Here is a 21,936-nt window from a genome sequence, read left to right as displayed (position 1 = left end):
TTTGCACTTTTAACCTATTTTGGCCCAAAACACTGTTTTTCTGGCTTAAATGGAAGATGCACCTGGGCAATCATTGCTGTAATATTTCTTCTATTAGGATTTTTTGGGGGGATGGTCCCCTCATGAAAAATTTAGGGGTTCCCTGTGTCCCCCCTGCTTACGCTGCATATGCCCTTTGGTAACCTTCTTATGTTTTCAAGGTATATAGTTTGTCTTGTTATGTTTTCAACACAATGTTGTTATTTGCATTTACTTACTTCAATCTGTCTTTTGGTATGGGTATATTACCTAGCTGGGGGGTTTACACCCCCCAGCTAGGTACTGTAATGCTCTCCGATTCTTCTTTCTTTCTTCTTCTGGCTACAAAACTTCAAAATGCTTCTCCTCCTACATATTACACCCTACAATTACGTAACTTGCACACATGTATCGGCTATATCCAGTGCCCATAGGGTGCAAACAGAATTGGGATCAAATGTCATTAAAGGGGCATTTTCGGTATATAACCAAATATCTTCAAAATGCTTCTTCTGCCACATATTACATAGCACAATGTCGTCACTTACACATGTGCATCGGCTTTACCCAGTGCCCATACCTTGCACACAGAATTGGGGTCAAAGGTCATTAAGGGGGTAAAATCTTACAATTGCATTATCTGGACATCTGTAAGGGGTATGGGGCTCAAACTCAATACAATAAATCTCATGACCAAGGGAACATTTTATGGGGTCAGGTCAAAGGTCATGCAGAGGTCAAATTTTAGAAACGCATTTCCTGGACATCTGTAAGGGGTACGGGGCTCAAACTTGGTGACAACAAATTTAATGATCAGGGGAACATGTTGGAACACTTTGCAGGGGTCAGGTCAAAGGTTATCTGGGGTAAAATCTTTATAACTTCATTTTCTGGATATCTGCAAGGGGTATGGGGCTCAAACTCAGTGACAACAAATCTCATGACCAGGGGAACATTTTGCAGGGTCAGGTCAAAGGTCATGTAGAGGTCAAATTTTCTAAATGCATTTTCTGGACATCTGTTAGGGGTACGGGCTCAAACTCCACAACAACAAACTTACTGACCTGGGGAACATTTTGGAACACTGTGCAAGGGTCATGTCAAAGGTCATCTGGGGTCAAATCGTAGAATTTCATTTTCTGGATATCTGTAAGAGGTGCAGGGCTTAAACATGGTGACAACAAACCTCAAGACCAGGGGAACATTATGGAACATCATGCATAGGTCAGGTCAAAGGTCATCTGGGGTCAAATCTTAGAATTGAATTTTTGGACATCTGTTAGAGTACGGGACTCAAACTTGGTGAAAACAAACCCCATGACCAGGGGAGCATTTTTGGAACATTTTGTAGGGGTCAGATACCTCCACAACACCAACATGCCCCAGCTAGGTTTGTGGTCTATGACCACCATTTGCCACTAGTTGATTCTGAAATCTGATTTGTGCAATTTTGACATATCTTCAAAGCATACTCAGTAAGATCAATGTACTTGTAGTACTAGCATCAGGACTACCATGTTACTGTCAACCTAACACAAGCACTGTTCCTTCATCAAAATACAAGAGGTGCTAGATAATCAATGCTTTGTGTGAATGTGCCAGTTACATGGTGCCAAAGCATTAATAAATTCTATTTCAGTTCAACGCACAGTGCATGAAAATACTGCACAATCCACAAAATACTAGGGGCGTCTGCTCTTGTGTAAAGTCAAAATCAAATTTCATGCAAATCACAAGTTGCATGCGAAACCCAATTTTTTTGCTTCCCTCGAGCCTTTCCAAATCCAAACATTACAACTATTCATGTTTTTGCCACCAACATTTTAACTAAATACTTAAAACATATAAATTAGGCCAATTCAGTTTCTTTTCATATGTTCATGCATGAAATGCGACACACATGAGAGAAAATTTGAAGACATGAAAATATCAAAATAACACCACTTGGTGTTAGTATGATCAAATACGCTGGCGAAGTGATGTAATAATCGGATTAACTACCATAGCAAATTATAGGTGAAAACAATTTTTGAATACATCGCCCTGCACTACAAGTAGGTTGCACTTATCACCTGTGTATGTCTGCAATCATAGATTGAATAAAATACCTTTTTTTTCAAATATACTTATCTTACAGGTGCGAGTGATCAGCATGATATGGTTCAATGCAGAGGCGATGTATTCAAAAATTGTTTTCACCTATTGCTATGGTAGTTAATCCGGTTATTACATCACTTCGCCAGCGTATTTCATTGCGAACTTATTTACTAGAAGGTAATATATATACTTTTTGGAATTCATGCATTTATGAAAACTAACACTCCAGATGGTAAATAGACTAGCTGAAACCTATGTACAGGTTTATTTATAAGCATTCATGTTTACATCAGTGAAGTTCATAATCTTAGATCTTCTTAGAGGAGGTTACTGTAATACATGTCATACATTCAAAACAACAACTAGCTCAGAATTGTACCACATCCTTGTCCCTGCAACAACATACTTGCTGCAAGTATTCCTACAATACGCATCAATACAAAATTGAATTGTGAGGCCATCAAAAGTGCACTGCAATCTTAGCTCTCCATTCAGGCAATGTTCTGTCTTACAGTAAAAATAACACTCTCTTTTTGTATTCATTTCAGTGAATTGCCTAGTGTCTTTTGTAATGATGTCATAGACGTTGGTGAATTCTGACCACATAGCCCACGGTGTTGATTAACCCAGACATTCAATACATGCTAGCTACACATCCACATGATACATGCAGCTCACTTTCTAAATTAAAGTAAAACTTTGCATAATGGTTTGCTTCAGATCGATTACACAGAGCATAGTGTGTGAACTGGTACCAATTCATCGATGTACTGAAGTTCTGTGAGATTTTAAGAACCACAATGAGTTATCTGCCGCTATATACTCGTAACAGAGTTGCATAACTAATTCCAGACTGAATCAGTTCCATCTGAAACCGAACTCAACATGTGGATGTATAACACAGCAAATCAAGTACTGCTGCAGATGCCTTCAAAGTCAACTATCTGCTCTATGCAGATGCGCACTAAAATAGAACATATCTGGTGGCTAGAATCTTGAATGAAGTTGCTGGACAGTCACTCAGGATAATATTAGCGCTGACATTACCTGTTCATTGCGCTGATGATCCAGGCAATAATTTCTCAGTGTAACTACTCTAGCTGTCATCATCCTCATCACATTTCAGATGGGCGATATCTAAGATTACGAGCAATTACGTACAAACACCGATACATTTATCTATCTTTGTCCTAATAATATAACATAAAAACAGGTCTTTCCACATGCCATGGCAATGCAAAATAAAAACATTGGTTGATATCTAGGAAAGTTTAAGGACTCAACTGGAAATTACACACAAGTTTAGAAGAAATCACAAACCTCGTTCCCACTTTTCTGATAGTATTTATGGCAATTTATCAACTTTAAGGTCCATATCTACAGATACACATCTTTAGGGTGCCCATCTATTTCCATCAACTCTCATCTTTGATTCCCATTTTGTCATCCTTAACATAATTCCAAAGGATCCTTACACTAAACTCACATCTGTACATTTTGTCCTGCAAGTCAATGTTCACATTTCCACAGTCACCCTGCCAGCGGCCATGGTGAAACATATTCCATTCTATATGAGAGGGGATATAAGGTGGCAATATTTATTCCTGTTCTATTTCTATGCAAATCCTTCAGGCAATTGCATGTACACAAACTGGAATATTGTGTACCACTGCTCTTCTTTCAGTCACTCAATAACCAACCAAAATTGCTTGCACAAAATATGGAAAAAGTAAGACACAGGGCTCAATTATTGGCAGAAATTTAAAATAACAAAAACATTATTTTCTTTTACAAGGAAAAGAAAGTTAACAAACTGTTCAAAGCTTTTGGTAATTGCTATTGTTGTGGATATAAATATCATTTAGGAATGTTTTGCACAGTAACAGTAACATGCCTATTAGTGTTCATTTAATTTTAGGAAACTAAATAGAGAAATTGTTTCTAAGTCAGGTCAAAAATGTCACAGACATCTAGACAGACACCGATACTTGGCCTACAGCCGCACTAGTATCACCACTATTTAAAAATCAAGAATATAGTAGAATGATATGGGGTGGTGGAGAACACACCATTTGTAAATATTTCACTAAATAGCATCCTTGTTTTGCCCCCTGAAGGAAAGGAATTAGCATTGCACCATACATGCAACCCAGCTACTGCTCTATTTAGAACTGGCAATAAGTGCCAAGCTCTTTCCTTATATAATCACTGAGGTGAAAAGGAGCTGGCGGCAAGATAACAAACAAGATTCCATCCCAATTCTAATGGCACTTCTAACAACAAAAACCCCCTTCACTCAAAAAACCCTTCATACAACTAAATGCTATATATCAATTGTCATAAAACGTGTCACTTTGAAGTTTCACTATGTGAATCGATTGAGGGATGAAATGAAAGTAGTTTAAAATAACAGTTTGGTTTTCTCTACATTACGATTCTTTCACTACTCTGCAGCGTGATTGGAGGGTAAAGTGATGTCTGCAATGCTTTTTGAGTTGTTTTACTTACCAATTGAATGGGCCCATATGGATCACTGTACAAACCAATGGGACATTCAAAAAGTGTAGATAGTGTACATTAGGTTTATAGGATGACCTATTTTAAAAGTCAAATGGGCACGCCTCAGATTCAGAATTTGCAGCAAAGTCACTGCACGAAAGGGTACAAACATCGCATGACGTGGTTTATATCTTACTGACATAATCCCACCAAAATCCTTTTTTCAACTTATCTATTGCGTCAGCCATCCTGTAACTTAGTATTAAACATAGGCTCCAGATTTGACTACTACTTACCCAATGCAACATTGCTACAACTGATAATATACATTACGTAGTGGCGGCTATGGATAACCAACCAAGGAAGTACCCAAATTGCTAACAGAATGGCGACAATTTGAAGTCTGCGGTGTGAATCATCGGTGAGGCATATTAGTTCACTGTATGGTGGCACAATTAACCTTACACACAGTCTGTAAAAAATCAGGGTGACAACCCTCCAGGGATTCTGAACAAATGTATACTAAGGATGTAATTCATTCAAAACTGAGGCATCTGTACTGTGCTTGTAAGGTTTTTGAACTCGTTACAACATTTATTGGAGTACTACATAGAATAGGTGCCCAAAGTGAATTACATACGCATGTAATGTAACAATGTGAATCATATCTTTCAACAGCTGCCTGGTGCTGACAAGATTAACTAGTTTTCATACAAATGCACTTCCAAGAAAATATACAAATTATTAATGTTATGAAAGCAAGGATTCCAAGTTTGAAAGCTCAAAAGACAACTTCTCCCAGATTATTGCAAAATGTATTTTGAAACACCTAACGCAATGCCCATAGAGGATGCTAAAATTGAAGGCATTTAAGAATGATGCTTTATTTTATGTTTTGTTTCTATACTCAGTCTGGTGCAAATTTTAATCAGCATTTCATCATATTTAGCTCAATATATTTAGCAAACATAGCAAATCAGTGCTTTAATATACAACAGGTTTTTTAAAGAATCAATACCTACCAAAACTTTCCTATTTCAAACCGGAAATAATGAAATAATGCATTTTTGTAATTTAATAGAACATTGCATCTGGGAAATTGATGAAAGCTTCCACAACACAGCAAATCACCCTAGAGCTCACAGAAGTCTTCCGTAAGTGCTGAAACTGTAGTCTGCAAAAACCTAAGATGCATTTTACAATAACATCTCTTTTACCATGTTTACCGATAAAAACCCAAGAAAATCATTGGTAAGAGTGAGCAACTTAAGGAATGCTCCCTGCTATTCTCAAGGCACTCTAGGCTTACACTTATAATCAACATCTGTGTGGAATTGTACAAATTCAGTTTGATCTTCTCAGACAAGTGTTCGATAAAATGCTTACAGTGTACAATTGGAACCATGTTACAGCAGACAAGTATGGTATCCATTTCTCCTCAAAAGCAGGTTTTCTCTGAAAAATGTATATAAATATGACTGTTGTTATCAATAACAACAATTACGATACACATAACGTGACAAAATGGTTCTTTGTTTTTACTGCATGATGGATAAAATTTGTGATTTGCGATACATTATTATAATGAAAAACAGAATTAGAAAGACTATTTTGTTTTGCATCTGACGTCAACAATTCTTACCAAGATTTTAAACCAACCCAAAATAAGAAGGTACGAGGAGTCACAACTGAACCGTACTGCTGCATTATAGGTGGAATTATAATACTGACGATAACAACCACTCTAACAGTCAAGAAGGAAGTTGATTAAAACCTTCATCTCATATGCCTTACTTCATTATACAATGGATGAAACCAACTGTATACAAGTTCAGCAAGGCCTAAATCATGATCAAGCTAGCTTCATCTAGTTCACTAATACATGTACAACATTCATCATGATGATGAAAAGTAAACAATGTTACAGTGAACATTTTCCATATTTTGTTCTTGTGGTGTGTTTTTTAATTCACCATTTTGTGAAATACAAAATTATGAAAACTATTTACAAGTCTTGTGACACACTTTGGCACTTCCTTGGTGTACACCAGGCATATATTGATGTCCTGCACATTGTCCATAATTTCTTGGATCTATTTATGACCTGTAAAAATTGGAGATTATCGTCCAGTTATTTTTATCCTAATAATTTCCTGCAACATATTGCTGCCACAAGATGTGTAAAACTCACAAATTAAAGGCATTCAATGCAAAAGATGTCAAGGCTTAGATATCTATATAAATAAAAGGAAGGTTGCACATCTTGTGCGCGAGTGTTCTCCGAATTGCCCAGACTTTCGGCTTTGATTTAGTGGTATATTGATCGGGTACATATTGCCATTTTTCCATTGGACATTCGTTTTTCCAAAAATTGATGGTAACTAAGAGAATAACATAATGCTATGCAAAATCGATCGCAGTGGCATTGTGGGTAATAAGGACAGTGTGAACCGCGTAATAATATTTCCATTAAAAAACCATACGCAGAGCAACATTGCCCCGTTTTCTGCCAACTGCGAGGTGGCGAAGAAATGATTCAGGCTATCTAGATGCACAACAGCGCATAATTTAATAATGATCTTACGAGCTTTTCGTCCCTCACGAAGAGCTACGCGCCCCCATTTTCCGCCACTGCATCGAGGTTGGCAGCCAAGAAATTAAGGCTACGACGGGTGAATCAGGTCTTTGCGTCATCACTAAGGTAACGTAGGAAACAGTGGTCTGGTAGTCTAGAGTGGTGATAGTGCCTGCGTGGAGACCGGGTGCAGACAGTCAGTGTACAATTTCATTATTTATTCTAGGCCTATATGAATCGTCGAGATTGAGGAATATATCACGGGAATTGCATTGCACTTTATTTGGTTGAAAACGGTCAGCAAATATGGTTAAAACTGGGTTTCTTTCCCGGGCTTTTTTATTGTCAAAACTCAGTGGTAGCGGCGTACAGTAACTAACTGGCAGCGCGTTGGTGTTAGTCGTTGGCTTACAAGGGATGTGACTACGCCGCATGGGCGCGCATATGCATAGGCCAACTTTCCGTGCGCGCCAGAGAAATAGAAAAGAAAAGAAAGTAGGACAAAACTGAAAAGGTAGGCCTACATGGATGGGTTATGGGTACAGGGTTGTGGATTAGAGTAAATAAATAAATAAACAAATAAATAATTCATGAAAAAAGGAATCTAAAATAATGAGAACATAATTAAATTCAAACGGGAAATCACATGCTAAGCAGGAAATATCAAAAATGGGAACAAAATAACTATGTAGAAAAAAAGCCAAAGCTAAAAGGAAGGACAAACGTAAGCATGGTAAGAAAGGGTAGATTTATAAAATATCAAATAATAATAAATAAATAAATAAATAACATGGAAACGGAGAATAACAGCATATATTTATTGGAACAAAATAGATCTATGTAGAAGAAACTGAAAAGAAAGAATAAAATGAATAAAAAAGAAAAGAAAAAGAAGACAAAAAGATACGGGTTATGCATGGTTACAGTAACTAAATGAAACGGGAGCAAAATAAAGAAGGAAAGAAAGAAACTAATCAGGAAACGTAAGAAAAAAAGCTAAAATTAGATTAAAATTAATCAGGAAATATAAAATAGAAGCTAAAATAATGAGAACAGAATTAACATGGAAGCGGAAATCACAAGCTAACCAGCATATAAAAAAGAAGCTAAAAGGGAAATGCAAGAAAGGACAGATTTAGAAAATAATGGGGGAATGCGGTTAGGCCTAAATAAATAAATAACATGGAAACGGAAAATCACAAGCTAAATAGCAATGTTTTTTTAATGGGAACATACTAGGCCCATGTAGAAGAAACTGAAAAGAAAGAAAGAAGCTGAATGAACTGCCAGAAGGGACAGGTTTAGAACAATAAAATTTACCTTTTCAATGATTCTACCTTTTCAGTAATTCCTCCCGTTTTAGTGATCGCTCCCATTTACTCATCTAGCGGGGACCCGCGCGCAGCGCGGGTATCCCGCTAGTTGTTAATAATAGAGAGATATGACTTTCAATTTGTTTTGTTTACTCCAATGCAATTAAACTAAGCTATAATTCATAATTCCATCTACACTGGCTATACTATTAAGTGTCAATTACGAAACTTAATGAGAGATTGACATGTCTAAAATTTTGTTCATCTATATTGAAATGCCAGTCTCCTTCAACACACAGTGCCATCAACACCCCTGATTCAAATTCAATTCATCATATCAACACTTGAAAAATTATACCCATGCAAGTGTAAGATACAAATCTATGACATTTGAGGAGATAGCGCAGCTACGTTATGGGTCATCTTGTAGAGTAAATACTTGCTCTGTGTCCGCCATGTGACAACTTTGTCTCGGCCAGTTACTACTATAACTCAAATGTAGGCTGTGCCAATCAGACTGGAGCGGCTAGTGTTAATCAAGTTAATCAATGTATAGGAAGCAAGCTGACTCCATTGCCATGATCTATTTCTTCCGAAAAAAGTGTGCCAATTGTTTTGAGTAACACAACTGATAGTATGGTCTCACAGAAATTTCAACTGCTGTGCACTTTTTTTTGGTTTTGTTTGAAAAATAACAACGAGATTGTTGAAATATTACATTGTTCAAGATGATCTGCTAGATGCATGTTTAACAAACAATCAGACTTTGTTCCTATCACAAGGAATGACATTATGCTGAGATATAGAAAGTCTTGATGTGGTTAAAATTGAAACAAACAACAGGTCCTTTATTTTGCAAAATTATGAATGATTGAAATTACATGAAATAATTAAAAAAATTTAATAATAACTAGATAAATAACAAAAGGTACCAAACCTGCAACATGCTGGTAACAGCTGGTGATTTCCTTTAAGCTTCAAGTCAACTACATGCGTTCACAACTCACATGATACAGGTTTGATGTGTACGTTCACAGACAGTCTCGCCTTGTTCCACAGAAGACTGTATTACTAGTATTGTGTACACTGAGGCTTGGCTAGAAATATAATTGGGACCTAAATGCATTAACCCATTTTATAAGCTAAACTGGCAATCTACCTATATTACATCAACACATTATCATTCTTTTTTTAGGCTAAGCTGTAAGCACTGACTAGTACTGTAATATAAACCTACTATATTTTGCTCATTGACAGATACCCAAATAATCACAGAACCTGCAAATATAAATGGGCTGGCTAACCCATTGTGATGATTTGGTGAATGAACTTATTATGCACTCTCTTTCACAAATCACATGGTCGGTCAGCAGGGAACTCTAGTACATGTAGTATTTCCTGTCCAGTCTTTGATATCACACATGTCTTCCTCTCCTAGTTCCTTGAGGATACCTCTTATCCATCAACCTGGTTTCCTCTCATTCTATATCAAGTAGAACAACATCCATAATATTAACACATTTATTTTGATATTGATGGAATAAAATACTTATGTGTTGTTCTGAATCCCTCCGCTTTCAATATGAATGAGTACTTGTGAATGAGTAGCATCCTCCGCTTGAAAGAATAGTATCTTATGTTGGTCATTGGACTAGTGATTAGTGATTGGACAATCAAGTCAAGTCTCATTTCCCATACATGGATAACATCACACTTCTACAGTATCCAGATAAAGACTTCAACATCTTTTATTTATCACATCTAATTCTATCTGGGTCAACTTAACTCCATGTTTGCATGACTGAAAATGGAAAGCTATCGATAGAATTTTCACAAATAAATGCAAATATTCTTGTAGAGCTGCAACTCTAACTGTACCTTTTCTTCTTAAAACTCAGAATGAAAGTACATCAACTTGCTTCGCTGCAAATGGTGTGCAATGCTTGACACAGTTGACTGTTTATGTCTTGGAAGATGTCTCACATCATGCTGAGGAGTATACCAAGCCAGTGGACATCCTATATAGCATTTACCTGCTGTTTCACACTGACCATTTCAGTCATAACACTTGGTGCTATGCAATTGGGTTAAGGCGGCAACTAATTATGCCTCATGCCTGCTTATTTCCTCAAACACCTGACAAAACTCAAATGTCAGATGTTAACAGCCAATGGTCATTTATTATCTACACTATTCAATCATCTTTTCAATTCACATGTCAGATTTAATTTATAGCCCAGACAGTCATATATTGTATTGGGTGGGGCAACCTATGTATGTATCTCTCTGAATGACAAGCTTTATAACAATTTTTGTATGAGATAATGATACCAAAATTTGGTCAGAATATATCGGTTTTGATAACCATGATAACATGTCAAAAAGGTCCACTACATGTGACAATTTCCCCCCTATCCAATACCATGTCAGTCGTTATAGTCCATCTTCTTTTACTTCAGGTGATGTCTTACCACACACCAATCTATTAAGATTAAGAACCTCTTGCAACACCATGAGAAGCTTTCAAAGAAATCAAAATTAACCTGGAATTGTAATCTACACAATTGATGAGGTTAGCCAATCTGTTAGGAAAAGGTGGCATGATTAAGTACCTGATATCTCCAAGCAAACAACTATGCAATTTTCAACACATATACCATGTATACATACTGCCCATGTTTGGCAGTTTCAGATGCTAAGTATAACTTGCTCAGTTCAGTCTCAAAGTTGGGATACATTTGCGATGTAATATTTTTTCTGATTGGCCTACTCCCAGGCTGTTGAATCTATCAACATATTGCAATTGATTCACAGTCCCAATTCATTATTGGCCATTGCTATATGTTGATCCAATTTTGGATGGCTGATAAATATTCAAAGGTTGAATAATTTCAAGTAATGAACTTACCCACATAATTCATGATAACAAAGTTTACTACTACTCTTGGGCTCTTACGACATCGCTGATCAATGCGCAAATCAGCCTTCGTCCAGCCTAAATGACTGGAGTTGCACTTAAGCACTCCCAAGCCCTTTAGGGTCACAGACTGTGCTATAGCTAAAATAATAGTTTCTCGATCATGAGCTCAATAGGCACGCAATGACAATTGCGTTGGCGAACAACGCCTACCACACATGCTTTGGGTAGCGCTGCTTTTCCAGTGCGTGCACAATAGATCGCGCTATCGTGTCATTCCACTAAACTTGCGACATTACGCAGTGCATGCAGTACATCATACTCTCAAGATCGAGAAACTATTATTTTAGCTATAATCAATGTTCTAATGCACTGACCTTTTGCACTGGCTGACGGCTTATTCTGATCATGGCGCAAAGAGAACTGGCCCGGCCTGCGTCACATGATGTTACGCAGCGAATGAGGTGATGGTGATGTGATTCAATCAGCCAATCAGAACTCACTTCCTGTAGACTGTAAACAGAGCCATTGGGGCAGTGCAAAAGGTCTTTGCAAAATACTATTAATTGAAATGTAATATTTCATGCACTGCAGTGAATTACAGAACATTAAAGTACATTGAACTTACTGATGAGTAGTGTAGTTAGTCACATGTGTTATCTGTACACGTCACCTTGGAAGAAATGCTCAGCATATGATGGAGTCATAAATAGGGTACTGGTATACATAATAATCCATCTGAAATAATAAAAGAACAAAGGAGCACATGATATTATTGATACAGTTTATTGTTGATGCATTTGACAGTGGTAATAATGAAATACAGAATGCTGGCCTTTAAAACATCATGCATGATTGCTTCAATACAGCAATTTTATCTGCAGAGTTGATATGCCAGCAGAATTCACTTTCCTATTTACAGCCCTGTCTATACTTTCTGATACAATGGTTGGTATTACGAACAAAAACATTTTTTCTTTTATATAACCGAGTCCATACTGATCAAAATTTACCCAAAAAGTCATGCAATATTGTCACAGAAATAGAATCAATTATTCAGAAAACAAAAAGATGCCAATTACATGTAATATGTACTGTTTCAGAACATATCAATCATGGTCACTATTCATGATGATCATACATACGTGTATGTGCACCTGATTACCATTACTTTTTCTCTACCTTTAAACCAGGCTGCATCACAGAAGCAACATCTTGAGACATCACTATCTAACATAGCTCTATGCTTTGTAACCATTGCTCAGTATCAGGCAATCAAATTGACATTGAAATATTACATAAGTAACACTAACCACTCCCATTTTTTCTTATTGCTGTCATGTGTATAATTGGACTGGTCAAATCAGGTGTAAGCAAAATGCTTTCCTAAGCATGACTAATGAGCGCAGTGTACACGCTTTAGTGTCATAGCATAAATACTAAACAAGTAACAGTTACATGTTTAACTGGTAAACAACTCAGACTAAAAATAGATCTAGGCTACTGTAGCCTAGAAAGCTCAATTTCACAAAGCTGCTGGTAATACCAGCACATGTCTCATTTCTAGATCTTAACATTTAAGTAACAGTTGACAGTAAAATAAAAATTATAATAATCAATAATAAGTGCATAAGCATCACAAATACCATTTGGAAAAAACAGAAAAGAAAAGTAAAGAACACTTAAAAGCTACTGAAATGTATGTGTTTAAACTCCAAATACCATCAACTTGACTACTAATAAAGCACACAATTATTACAATATCGCAGGAAAGCAAAAATCCTAATGAAGGAGTCAAACAATGTTAACAAGCCAATTTAATAAAGCAAAATCAATGCTTGAATATATTGATTACTTAATGCCTATACGCATTTACACACAGGCGACACAAAATTCAACTGCTCCGTTTTCACACTTTTTCCAAGCCTCCTATGGATACACATAGCTTGCAATGTCACACTGTGTTATGCCTGAATTTTAATTAAACGCTTGGATTCACTATCCGCTGCTCACTGATGGACATCCATTACGCCTTGTCCACTTTATACACAGGCCTTATGAGATCAGATTAGAAGACAAGTGATATTTCCAACACAAGATACTCAATAGGCAAGGAGACATAAAGACTGGCTTTACCTTCAGTAACACAGGGAATTCAAAAGATGGCATAATGTACTGAAACATCACTTGTGAACATCAACATAATAATTAATAAGACAAAAAGTTTAAAAACAGCAGATAAATGATCAACTTATTTCTGTTCACATCAATTTCATTATTTCAGGTTTTTGGTTTAAAACTTATTAATCTTTCTTTTTTTATAATTTGATTTGTTTTCATGTACACTACAACGTAAATCATAATTTCACTATAATTTCAATATATAAAAAATATAATGTCACTAAAATAAAATGCTGTTCTGACTTGATATGAACCAATTACATTCTTCATAGAGAAGCATGGTTCTCTTGGCCCCGTCTCAAGTACTGTCACATCCCTACTCATGTTCGGCCTTCGTTCAGGAGGCCTACGTGTACAGTTTAACACTGCCATTTATTATTCCGATCAATAAGCCATTTCTTTGAGTACATCCGATGCTATTAGGGAAGGATCACAAGCTCAGATTTTTGTCACTTATGTTTGCCATCAATGTAGACTGCAATTTCGCTTTTCACATTAGTTAATCAATGTTACTTTCAACAATAAATAAATGCCCTACTGCTACACAAACAGAGCAAAACAACAACCAACCAAAAGGTTACAAATGACAACTTGACTTTGTATTCAGATGATGATGCCAACAGAGATGATGAACAAACACAATTCACAATAAATGTATCTGTTGATTGAAATTAATGTTGAGTAGGCCTATGCAAATATGGATTGTCTATGATGAGTGTGATGGTTGAAATACAATCACAAGGTGAAAGATGGATTGGAATGGAACAATACATCTTTCAATACGTGATTTATCATTACACAAATTTAACATGAATATTTGTTTTTATATCACTCATAAATAAATTCTATTACTTACAAATACTATCCATTTTTTCATCAACATAACACTACATTTTGGAGTCCACACCATAACTAAATTGACGAGTTTAAGAGTCAGCGCATGGCCTGGCGCACACATACTACAGCGCAGCACTGTGATGGTAAAAATTATAAATGAAAACCATCCAACAAACTGTCTAGAACTTATGTATGAGTGAAAAAGAAATCAGACAAACAATTACCATCAGTTAAACTTTTATACAGTACAATTTTAAAACAGAATGAAATAGAACAGACACTCCTACCACAAAAACATAGCTTGTTACCAGTTTCTAATATAATTTGGAAATAAAGATCCACGCCATCTTAATTCTCATCACCAGTGATTCAGCATGTGCAAGCTAGTTAACCTATCTCATTTACCTACATTTGAGACCGGTGACATTTTCCTCAAGGTACAGCTATCTATTTCCGATTCCTCATAGTATCTACCAGTCTCCGTCACACACACCTCCACATTGCCATCCTCCACCACTTCCTTTATGTTACTACCTCACTGTCAGTCTCTGACACATGAATGTACAAGTTCCTATCTGCCTTGGGTGACCGACATACATGGATACTACAGCCATGTTTCTACCCTTCTGTGCCAATTGTGGATGTATGTTTTTGTCATCTGCCAACATTTAGATAGTAGTGGTACTGGGATCATGAAATAAATGTCAGTTGAAAACTAAATGACACCACAGATTGTGCCCTGCTATGCAAGATTTTTTCTATCCCATTCTGGCATTTCCCAAATGATACCAACCCGACCCAACCTGTCCCAAACAATTTGGAACAATCCTGCCCAATCCGGACATTTTTTTTTTTTTTTTACACGGACTGGCCGATCAGAAACGTCTGTTAGACTCATTCCGATCAATTCTAGCCTTTCCAGATACGATTCGATATAGAAAACTAAGAATGACAACCGTACATGCCTGCAAGTGTAGAGTGTACTGCCAATGTACTGTGTGTGTACAGTGTTGTACTTTAAGCAATCATAGTATTCTCATTCAGTCCTCACATCACAGATCAAAACATCTGTACTTTTGTATTGTTTATTATATTATACTAATATATTTATTATTTTTTGCTAATCCCAACCTGGACATGAAGAAAGAATTCCAATCCACTTCAACCGGCCCAACCATCCTGATCCGTAAATTTTTGAATCCGGTGTCGGACCAGATCAGTCCAAATCGGCCAGGGGTATTTCGGATTTTTGGGCTGCCCTGCAGGGCACTACACAGATCCTGTGATTTCAGAGGGAGGAAACTTATATAAGGCATATCTTCAGAATGTTCCATGGCTTTTTGCAATATACACTGTATAATCACACATGGAACAGTCATCAAATATGCTGCATACCAAGTTCATAATTTTTGTCTTGCAAATTGCTAAATTTATTTCTTCAAATAACACCCACATCCACATGACTAGTTGACTACTGATCCTGAGAAGTGCCCATGAATGCGGGTGAAACTGGTACATAGTAGGAGTGGGGTAGTACAATTACAAGCATACTTATTCCACATTATCAGGCTATGCCATGCTAACGGCTTCCAAGATCAATGCCTGCCTGTCTGCTCTTATGTTTCCTTTTTATTATCTCTAATGCTTGTGCTACACATTAAGGTATATTTGGTAATATAGCATGTAGCGTACATGTATTAAATTGATGAGCTTTAACCTAGCTGATATCACACACACATGGTGAAATTTGAACATGTACCGTTTGAACATGTACGGTATGTACCCTGGCATCTTACAATGTACAAGTCAATGCACTTGATTTTAAATATAAAATAGCATTCCAGTTTGTAGAACAAAATATGCCTGCATTTGTACAATTTAATCACCTAGATCAAGTCAATCAATTAAGCCACACAGAAAATATGAACTACTTTCCAAAAAAGGTTATCTACTGAAGACAGCAAAAGAGTTCATGGTTATGATGAAATTCATTTAAAAAAAATATTATTATACAATCTAGGGATTGGATAGCAATATTTGCACAATATATTTTGTGGGACATGAGAGCCATGATCAGACATATCAAATTGCATTCTAAATGTGAAGAATGTCCTTCTGATATCAAATAATTTTGATTTTTTGAAATTCATGATATAATTAATACAAATTTTATGGAAATTATTAAAAATGAATATTTTTGACATTTAACAGTCCTCAAAGTAAAATTTATAAACCTAATGATATTTATGTATATGTAGCTGGGAGGAAAAGTCAACGATCATTTGAAAATTTTGACATTTCGGTATTGAAGATATACATTTTTTTCCAAAAAGACCTAAAATATCAGAAGGACATTCCACATACCGTATTGTTTGTAATAAACGCCCCGGGGGCATTGCATTTTTCCAAAAGGGGGGCGTTTATTGGAAGTGAATTGTCAGTGAAAAAGCTTAAAAATCGTGTTCAATTTCCGATGGTGCTCCTATTAAAAGGAGGGATTTACACTATACATGATGGCGGCGCCCACAGAAAATGATATTTTCGTGGGGAATACAACAAAATTACACCTGTAAGTGCATGGAATTAGTGAAATTCTACAATAATTAGGCAATAAAATGGATGGGAGTTGAGTCATAATAGGTTTTGTCCATTCAATTTTTCGATCGTGACTGACATGACTGATGCAAGTTTTAAGCTTACCTACACGATATGTCATGGAAATGTTCGCATTTTTGTCAAATTTTCACAGAAAAATTGGAGGGGGGCGTTTATTAGAGGGGGAGCGTTTATTACAAACAATACGGTATTCAGAATGCAATTTGATATACTCTGATGTGCTCTCATGTCCCACAAAAAATACTGTGCAAACTTTGCTATCTGATCCCTTAAGAACATTTGAATAATTATTTGTTTGTTCAACTACTATTTTTATATAATGTAACAAATAAACAATTTTTGTTCATGAATTAGATATAAAATAAAAAGTTTCTGATTATAAGATTTCTCTACCAGCATATTTTAAGTAAGAGAATAATGTCCTACTGATCCTACAGATCATCAAGTCAAACTCTTCATTAATTCAATCAAAGTATAAATTGACCTGCAGGAAAGTGATAGTCATCTGAATAATGCATAAAATAAAAATACCAAACTAGTTGTATCTAGCCCAAGAGATGTAACTAATACGATTTCATATATCAAGTCCCTCTCATGAAATGGAATGGAAACTTCAAATCACAGAGTCCTAAACAAACCTATCCGGATTTCTGAATGCAACATTGAAATGTCACCATTTTGACTCCAATTATGATGCATTTTCACTGGATCTGTTCTAAATGATGCACGCCAATGGCAAACCCAAGCTGACGTTCTGTAGGAGAGTGGATGTCATGCTTGGACACTCAATCCATGCATGCATCTGTGATCCGATAGCCTTTTACCTGTTGGCTTTTACTTTTAGTGTGGACACACATGCACACACTGAACACAGATGGAAATATTAATATCAGACTGATTGGGTGGAGTATATGTATGCATTTCTATTGAATACATGATAATTGAAGGAAGCACGTCTTTCTATACAGTATTTTTATTGTAATTACTTTAGTCATGAATTCATTTAGAAACATTTGGCATTGAACAGCATTATCTGAACTCATTTTCAACTGGAGTCCATGAAAAAATTACCAACATTAATTTTTCTGGCAACACAGATCATGGGGCAAGGTCTTAGGTAGGATTTGAAGGTTTGGTTGTGTTTTTCAAAAACCTGGGTGTGTAAATTAAAGATTTGTGTACAAAGTATTCTGTCGGTAGGAAATCTGGGCCGAACCGGCTTGACAATAGCACTGGAGTGAAAACAACATTCGCATTCACTGAACACTGGAGTGTATCACAAGCTAGATAATCACACTATTGTGCCAGGTTCGACTCGCTGCAAATAAAAATATGCGATAAGTTGTTTTCACTCCAATGCATGAATGGATGTGACGTGGCCCGACCGAGAGAATAGGCCATGTGGGCAAAAACTGGGTGTGCATTTACAAGTGTAGTGTGTATGAAACACTCCCTTGTCGCCAGGTCAGTGCAAGAACATCATGAAGTGACATTTTGGATGAAATTTCATTATTGATTTTTATGAAGAAAATTTGGTATTTGAATGATTAAATATTCTATTCTTGAATAGATGAGTTTATTATCAGATATATCAATTTACAAATATCACATTGCAATGTCAACAGATCATACACAATCTGCTTATATTCAAACAAGCAAAGCTCACTCAACAAATAACAGAACTGTCATGACTATCAAATGAACCCATGCATGATGGAACAAAATGTACATGTTTATGAAATACCTTGAACTGTTTACATTTCTTCATTACCACAGAAAATATTTTAACAGAAAAAGATGACTTTTAAATTATATTTTGGACAATTATCAAACCATGGAAACTTGCTAAAACTGAAGCCTGAAGGAATGGGATCCAGATTGCCAGTAAAAAGGATGATAAACAAGAACAACCAGGTTCCAATTGAACCTGTGGACATTGAGAAATTCCACATTGATCATTTCCCCCCATATCAATATTCCTTGGAAATCATTAAAACTCTATACAATGTAGTTTGCTCAATGAACTCATCAATAATTGAATCAATTAATAAGATCCTGTTGGGTGATCACTACATGTACCATATATCAAGTACATACATGTATCTTCTTTCGTGATATTATTAAAGGTCTACACTTATTGAATCTTCACCATCAAATCATTATCACTACCCCAGTACCAATTTCTCATAATTTATCTGATAGTTCATATCCTTGAAAACTTAACAACACCAAACCTGCATATCCATTCTGACATGATCATTGATCAATGCACTTCATCTTTTCAGCGACACTTTAAAAATTGTAGGGCAATTAAATGCTCCTCTTTAAATGCACATGAATAGGCTTAACTGTTGAGATGATCCCTTCTGTGAAATCATAATCTCAAGTGATATGAAGCTATGAGGAAGGGCCGACATCCACGTTGTGTGCGTACCAAGGGAAACGGCAAAAGGGACTACAGCTTTAACTTGCAATATCCTGTTTTCACCGTCTATTAACCATAATGTAATCATCTTCGCTTCTACTTGTAAAAGCTTTACCTACGTCATGAGCCAGGGATGGAAACAGCATTACCAGTGCTATGCCACATTGGCCCCACATAAATATTATTGATACTAACATTTTACTAAACTTACCAAATATATCTGTAATTATCAGTGAACATAATTGATCACATTTGTTTTATTGTTGATACAAAAATAGTTATTTCCGAAGGCAATTATCTGATTAGCCTTGCAATGATCTTGTCTGTTCTGCGAGACAGTTCAATATTTATGCCAGGGTGAGATCCATAAAACTTTGGGAGGTCTTGAGGGGGAATCTTAATGTTTTATTGGAAACACAAGGAAGGAGTGATAAGTTCTTTTAAAAATGGAGGAAATTGGCAAAACAAGGGCAGAATTAAAAAGTATTTAACTAAAAACTTTTGACAACAACAAATTTCAAATACTAGTACGTATCAATCTTTGTCAATTTAGAGCTTTTGGTAGCAAATGTGGCATCAAATTAGAGCTAACAAGATTCTGCATACATGCCTGTATATTATAATCAGATTGTCATCACATGATCAGGTTTAGATTTATGACAGATCATTGGAGTGAGGACTTTCTTTTTGTGTTGTGTTTACATATTACTGTCAGGAAGGCTTTCTGTCCAGAAGCCAAAAATACAATTGAAAGAAACTGGCTACTGGCTTCCACAGGTGCTCTAATGTCCTAGTATGACTTAATGACGAAATTGCGCTTTGACCTACAAACAAAACAAATTTGGCTGATTCTTTAGGTGGTAAGTTGATTGATTGAAAAAAACACAAACAAATTTCATATTATAGGATCGTACATTATAGCTGTAACTTGCCAACCACTTTTAAAAAAGAAATCAAACTACAGTAGGTGGTGCATACTCTTTAAAATATACTCATGCTTAGAGACTAGACAGGTTAACAAAATGCATACAGGAATATACAGACAGGGTGTAGAGATAATAAATTAGTCACAAGGGTATTTTTTCTACTGGTTGACCTGTAAATGGGTGTTGGAAATGTTGCTTGATTAATACCTTCTGGCAAATAAGCCAACAGAATACCAATGAACAGGACTACTTTAGCCATAGAAAAGATACATCCATTCATGAATTTCAGATGCTGCGTTTTATGTACGATTTTCTTCTAATTGCTTTAAAAATGGATTTTGTTGTTGTGTTTTAAAACTGCAAATCATCATGAAATGTCAAAATATGAGACAATGCATTGGTTAGGTTAGAATCTATAATGAGACACAAACACTGCAGGTACAGTAAACCCCATCTGACATGGAGATGACACTTTTCCTTCTGAGGGGCTGCCTTCCTTCCATTAGCCTTGTCTACATACCAGCCTGCGGCCATGGCTAATTATGAGTTATCATGCTATTTTTGTGTACATCTTCTGGATCTGTCTTTAAGACAAACTCATTATAAACAGCCATGGATATGGCAGAGGCTGGTCTAGTCGCCAATTATCCAGCTTTTCAAAACTTGCCCATTTCTCTTTTCATTTTATAGCTGGAGGCAAAATACAAATTATGCACCCTACAATGAAATGATGGGTAATTGCCAACTCAAACGATAACTAAGTAACAATTTTCAGGGTCTTCACCTCATGCCCAGACCTGCTCTCTTTTGCACTTTCAAACACCCAGGCCTGTGTTGAATGAGAAACTATTACGTAGCTACTACATGTACATGAAAACAACATGGAGCTTGATTAATTGCATCTTGTACATGTACGAGAACTTAGAGAAAATTGTGTTTATTTTTCAATATTTGGTCATCACCATGACATTCAATATATGAATTTCACATACATTTTGCATTGTACAAAAATAATGCAGGAAGGATTAGCAATCCAATTTGTACTAAACCATCATTCACAGATAAAAATTTCCAAACAGCATGCCAAAATTTGCTTGCACCCCTTAATAGCCTGCCAAAAATGCTTGTTCCAGCCCCTCGGCCTGACAAAAAAAAATCTTAGCCCACCCCCTTGCACATGCTAAAGTTTTGGATTCCCAATTTGCAAACATGGTCTATATGATTTGAGTTTAGCGAGCAAGAATATTTTCCTAAGCCTTTTTGACAGAGTGTTCTAAAATGGGTCCCATGAATTAGAAATATTACTTCCTCCCCCCCCCCCTTTGACCTGCTAAAAATTGCTTGCCCCTTTATTTTGGCTTGCCAAAAATTTGTTGCCCCACTTTTAGCCTCCCCAGGGCACATAATTCTTGCACAGGCCCTTAATGATGCTGCCTCAGCACAGAGGCCTCAGCATATCCGCAAACCACAAAATCCTTTTTACAATGTCAGTTTCCCAAGTTACATATACATTTTCCTTACTGATTTTAGGA

At 36.2% G+C, this 21,936-nt stretch overlaps 1 protein-coding gene across 1 annotated transcript in view; it reads right to left on the bottom strand.

Moving 5' to 3' along the window:
- LOC140150216 (uncharacterized) overlaps positions 1–21,936 on the bottom strand; it is an 89,114-nt gene that overhangs the window by 46,994 nt on the left and 20,184 nt on the right. The window contains 1 exon segment of the mRNA XM_072172225.1: positions 12,048–12,157. The gene's annotated coding sequence lies outside the window, so the exon portion shown is untranslated.

The sequence above is a fragment of the Amphiura filiformis genome, chromosome 1, assembly GCF_039555335.1.
Source record: "Amphiura filiformis chromosome 1, Afil_fr2py, whole genome shotgun sequence".
Taxonomy (NCBI): Eukaryota; Metazoa; Echinodermata; class Ophiuroidea; order Amphilepidida; family Amphiuridae; genus Amphiura; species Amphiura filiformis.
Note: the sequence above shows the minus strand (reverse complement) of the source record. Positions and strands in the feature narration are given on the sequence as shown.